Source organism: Hemicordylus capensis, chromosome 2, assembly GCF_027244095.1.
Source record: "Hemicordylus capensis ecotype Gifberg chromosome 2, rHemCap1.1.pri, whole genome shotgun sequence".
NCBI lineage: Eukaryota > Metazoa > Chordata > Lepidosauria > Squamata > Cordylidae > Hemicordylus > Hemicordylus capensis.
The window spans coordinates 53,468,769-53,474,617 of NC_069658.1; the positions used below are offsets into that span (position 1 = coordinate 53,468,769).

General features: G+C 44.1%; 1 long non-coding RNA gene across 2 annotated transcripts; it reads left to right on the forward strand.

Annotated features, from left to right (window-relative positions):
- Positions 1–646: 646 nt before the first annotated feature.
- LOC128346000 (uncharacterized) lies at positions 647–5,616 on the forward strand. 2 transcript variants are annotated; one of them, XR_008316733.1, is made up of 3 exons: positions 647–966; positions 3,108–3,328; positions 4,294–5,616. It is a non-coding gene; the product is annotated as an uncharacterized LOC128346000 (long non-coding RNA). The 2 variants fall into 2 exon arrangements; XR_008316732.1 differs by having other exon boundaries at positions 648–966; positions 3,154–3,328.
- Positions 5,617–5,849: the final 233 nt, after the last annotated feature.

Here is a 5,849-nt window from a genome sequence, read left to right on the forward strand (position 1 = left end):
ATGTTGCAAGGTAGAAGGCAGGTAGGGAAGAGAGAGAGGAAGGAAGTTGAATCCCTAAGAGCAGCAATCTACATATCAAAGGGATAGCATCAGAGCAGTGGAGAAGTGATGACCAATGTCTTGACTCTCTAGCACTCTGACTTACTAGTCTGTCCTCCACTGTCTGAGGCAAAGAGACAGCGCAGTCCTTTAACTTCCAACACTACTATATCAGGCAGCAGTGATATAGGAAGATGCAGAAAGGCATCATTTCATACTGCACAGGAGGCGGCAATGGTAAACCCCTTATGTACTTTACCAAAGAAAACCACAGGGCTCTGTGAGCACCAGGAGTCAAAATTGACTCGACAGCACACTTTACTTTAGAATTTCCAACCTAGGTGGTTTGGTGGCCCTGGACTTCAGCCCTGAATTCCAGGGATAAGATCACCTCTGAACAACACAGACCTCTTGTCTGTTTAACCAGTTTTGCCTCTGGTTAAACCTTTCTCTCTCAGGATTCCTACTCAGGCTTTTTATGCCAAACCCCTTACTGGCTTGTTACAGTCTCTTAACATCAATCAATCAAGAATTTACACAGAACTTCAACAATTTCCCTTGCTCAGTCACCCACACAGAAACTGGCTCTGAGCTCTGTTCTTCTGTCTTCCTTCATCCTCTCCTTCTAACCAGCTCTAACTAACTGTCACCAACTGTCTCTATTCAAATCCTCCTTTCAGCATTCCATGCGTGATTGCTATGGTAACATTTGCCCAACCTTCCTCCAGCACATTGCATGTACATTTCCCCAGAGCCTCAAATATCCATAGGGAGCCCAGATGAATATCCATTCCAGAGCCCAGGAGGAGCAACGGAGAAGGCCCGATCCTAAGTCGCTGCCAGGCAAGCTGGCCGCAGCCAGAGACAGACCTCTCCTGGTGAACTTAAAGTCTGGAGGGGATCATACTAAAGAAAACGCTCACACAGGTAACTCAGTCCTAAGCCATTTAAGACTTTAAGGGTAATTATCAGCACTTCAGAGCCACCTAATGGCTCAGCGGGGAAATGACTAGCAAGCTAGAGGTTGCTGGTTCGAATCCCCGCTGGTATGTTTCTCAGACTATGGGAAACACCTATATTGGGCATCAGCGATACAGGAAGATGCTGAAAGGCATCATTTCATGTTGCGTGGGAGATGGCAATGGTAAGCCCCTCCTCTGTGGTTCTGTGGTAACCAGGAGTCGACGCTGACTCAATGGCACACTTTACCTTTACCAGCACTTAGTAGGTAGATTCCTCCCACTCCCCTTCATACCTGCCAACATGTCCCAATTTCCCCATTCAGGTGAATGGGAAAATAGAGACATGTTGACAGGTATGCAATGCTCCTATGGCCCTGTACTGAAAAACATCCAAATTCTAACATCCAGAATTCTGAAGGCAGCAACAGGGGTGGACCTAGGTATTGTGGTGCCCGAGGCAACACAAGGTGCAAAATGTTGCCTTGCTCCATGCCCCTGGTGTGAGCCAGGCCTCTTTCAAAACCAACCCTTACAAGCTTGAAAGTGGCACGCAATGGTGGATTAACGGAGAGGCAGAGTAGGCAGTTGCCTACGGTGGCAAAATTTGAGGAGTAGCAAATTTTGCCCCTCCTCAAATTTTGCCACCCCTCTCTGTGGGCAGTGGCAGTTGCAGCAAGGGTGGAGTAGGCAAGGAGAAAGTACCCCTCTTTACATTATTTTTTTAAAAAGGCAAACCTTTTTTTGTTTAAGGTAAAAGGGTGGCAGAAAGTTTAATCCACCTCTGGTGGCTTGTGAGGGGAGTAGAAAGGAGAGAAGGTTGTCAGCAGCCTCTTCTTCCCTTCTTGAGCTTCTTGCAAGCTTTGCAATCCTTGCAAAGTTTGCAAGGGTCAGATCAGTCCTAAAGAGCTGCTCCAGTGGGATTGGCAGGGGGCACCTTGCTGCCCTGCTGGTTCCCCAATAATCTGCCACCCGAGATGACTGCCTCAGCTTGCCTCATGAAAGGGCCACCCCAGACTGCATAGTAAATTGCAGTTGCAAGATTTATATGGGGGAGGGATGTGATTCAGGAAACCCACCCCTTCCAGTGGAAGAAGAGAAACATCTTATATTTAAAAGCACATTAAATGCTATGGTTCCTGAAGATAGCAAAACCTCACTGCAGTCCTTACCTTGCAAATCAATTTTCTCAATGTCACTCTTGTATGGATTAAAGATGGAAGGACCAACTTTTTCCCTAGCAGGGCTCTTATTTCTTCAACAGCTGCATGACCAGAAGAAATCTGGTTTCAGAAGAAACCAGAAGAAAGCTGTTGAAATTCCTTCAACAGCTGTATGACTAGAAGAAATCTTATGTAGAAGCAGATGAGGCTTCTACATAAATACACTTCTATGCTGGAAAACACGCCTCTGTTGAATTTCTAACCACAACGATAGCATTAAAATCACGGGGGCGGGGGGGGGGGGTAGCAACTTTAACTGAAAAGGGCTGCCAAAGTCAGTTTTAGTAGTGGTTTTAATTAACAGGCATGGAGTTAAACTGCCACCAAGGAGTGATGGAACTGATTATGGTGCAAACAACACATCTTTTGAGATTATAAATAACACAGATTATAGCAGGTAACCACAAAAATAACTCCACTGTGACTGTAAATCAGATTAGTAAAGAGTGAAAAAACTGATCCATATTTCCATTTGCATTCACCTTAGTGAAAGAACTCACTTCTGGTGGAACTATTTCAGTGGTAAAACACCACTTCCTGCAAATCAAATGTCTACTCCCCATCTGCGTTGTGTTAGAATGGAAGAAAGGGTTTTCATCTGTCTGCTGCTAGCTATCTTTTTAACAGGAGGCCTTAAAATATTATGGCTGTTCTGCAGACTAGTTTTATTTATGTTACTAACTTTTCTCCATTAGAACAGCAAAAAAGGGGTCATGTACTGTGATCACAAAGAGCTGTAGCATCTAAGGACTGGGCAAAGATGTCAGCAGCTGATATGGCACACAGTGGCACCAAACAGATGCAAAGTAGTGGTGGGAGAGTGTGATATGCAGCAGGAGGAGTGGATGCTTAATCCTTGCCCCACACATTACTTTTGTTCTGCAAGCCATTTTACCTCTAGCTACCAGCTGATTCCTCCTGTGATGCAACAGACACAGGCACGGTCACTGGCTGGGGGAAAGCGTCTTGGGAAGCAGGCCACCCGGAGCCATCCTCCCAACTTTCAACTTTCAACTATCAACTTTCCTCACCCAACTTCAGATTTTGGTACCAAGTGGATGGAGAAGTTGTAGAATATCGGATGGATGGCCCAGGAACTGGAGTTGGGTAGGTTCACATGACATGCCCACCAGGAGTGCGTGCTCATTGGGAATCAGAGGTTCTCACCTTTCTTCCTGCTGTTAGATCATGTAAAGCCACCCAGTGTCTGACCCCACAGTTGCCCCCTGCTTCCAAAAACTTCTGCATTCTGGCCTGCAATTCAATGATTTTAAGTGTATCTAATTCTGCATTGGATCATGGCAAGGATGCTGGAGGATTTAGGGTTTGGATAACATGGGAGCAGAAATTTCTTCAGGTCCTCAATCCCTTGGTAGTATCTCAGTAGAGCAGGATAGATTAGCATCTTCAATTGACTTCAAATCTCTCTTTAGTTTTGAGAATAGGTTATTAAAACTTGGGGAACCATCAGTCAGAGTCACACTTAGGACTTGCTGGAATTCTGTGATCTACCATTCCCTCCTCTGTCACCAGGGTTTACACACTTTTTATTGGTAATGCTGTAACAGCACATAGATCCTCAGAGTTGCATACCAGGTAACAGGGTTGGTTACACCTGGAGCAAACCAACCTATTAAAGCCCATAATAAATAATAATGGAACTAGTAGGGCTGAAAGATTTATCATAAAAGTAAGTAATTTTGGTCGGGATGCTTGATGTTATGGCCCAGCATGTTAGAATGGGTAGAGAAATAGAGTCTGAAGTTTGAAAGATGGGTATTGCAAACAGAGGGTACCCAAGTGAAAGGAATCCCAGGTGGCTACAACATTATTTTATTTCTTACATTTATTGTTTCTTGGATTTATATCTTGCCAGACTAACTTGTTAAGACTCTTGTGAGGGCTCACAACTAAAACCAATAAACAATAACACACCTACAACAGACTAGCAAATATAATCAATTTAGCACAGCAGATGTTAGAAATCCAAAAATTGCAACAGCAGCTACAGTTGTCTATAATCCACTTTCTCAAACATGAAAGATTTCTACTAACCTGCAACAATTTCCTAGGGACTTGCGCAACTGAGCCTTCCTAGGGAGGAAGCCACCATGGAGAAGGCCCTGCTCCTGATGCCTGCATAACTGATCATAATGACAAGTCAATGATACACAAATGTGACTTCTAAAATGCAAATGAGTACTTTAAAAAAAGATTGAAACATTTCAAAGCTTATTTTTCATGTTTCCATATGACTGCTCCTGCTACTGGTTATCATGGGCCCCGTGCCAAGCCACTGTTTTTTCTCCATCACATCTTGCGACTCTACAATTCTGTGATACTGTTGTCTTTTGTGGCAGCTTTTTTGTTGTATTTAGCAGGTTACAGGGGGACCTAGATTTGGGCAACATTGAGGGGAATTAGGGAATTAGGGGAATTGATGGGAATTAGGGAATTCAACATTGAGGGGAATTGGGGAATTAGGCTTGTGAATTTCATCAAGAGCTCCCCACCATTCCCCCGTAACTCAAGCATTGATAGGAAATAGGCTTCTTTTGTAGTATTTTGGACTGCACAGAATTTTCAGCCTATGAAAACTTGGCTCAGTGGTAGAGAACATGCTTTGCATGCAGAAAGCACTTTAATCTCTAGCATCTCCAGGTAGGGCTGTGAAAGACCCTTGTCTGAAATCCTGGAGTGCTGCTACTAGTGCTCACATGCCACAGTCTACCCTAAGTTGACACAAGATGCTGCTGTGCAGCAGTGTCCTACTCCAAAACACTCCACCCCTGTTTGCAAGCATACAGAGTCTCTGTGACTTCTAAGGACTTCATGACTGCTGCACCATGATACTCAATGGGAGCTGTATCGCTACAGCTGTGACGCTTTGCTCGGAGCCACAGAAGCTCTGTGTCTTTGCAAACAGCGGCAGAGTGGTTTGGTGTAAGAATACTGCTGCATGGGAACATCTTGCTTCAACAGATGGCAGACTGCACAGTTAGTCAGTCAGTCAGTGAGGAAGCAATGCTGAGCTAGATGGACTGGTGGTTTAGTCTAAGGCCATTTCGTATGCAGGCAGGATGATATCATCATTTAGTCAACCAGGTTTGGTCACTCACTGATGTCACAAAATCCAATAAGCTTCCTGACAATGCCATATAGCTAGTCAAAATTGGCCATGTGATGATGTCACAAAGCCAGATCAGAATACAGGCAATGCTTCCTGCTCTCACTAAATGGGCAACCATTTCCACCAGGTTTTCCAGATCCCCCCCAACAATTGCCAAAAAGGGGTAGTGCATTTTGGGGGTGGGGAAGAGAGAGAGAGAGAGAGAGAGGGGTACGCTCCACATTTTGGGTCTGATTTATTAGTATTGACTCAACTTTAAAATTAATTATTAATAGGAGAATATGCAATCACAGTGACTGGAGAAAATGGAAACCATCGTGGGAGTTTTGATAACTGACACTAGAACTGCAAATACAGAAAATAAATATTTGCCACTTCAAGCAGAGAGATTACAGCTTTGTGGAAAACAATAATACCTTCAATTCAAGCACCTTGAAAACTGCTAAGCAAAAACCTAATAGAAATGTTTCATGCAGAACACATGTGTTTGTTGTTATT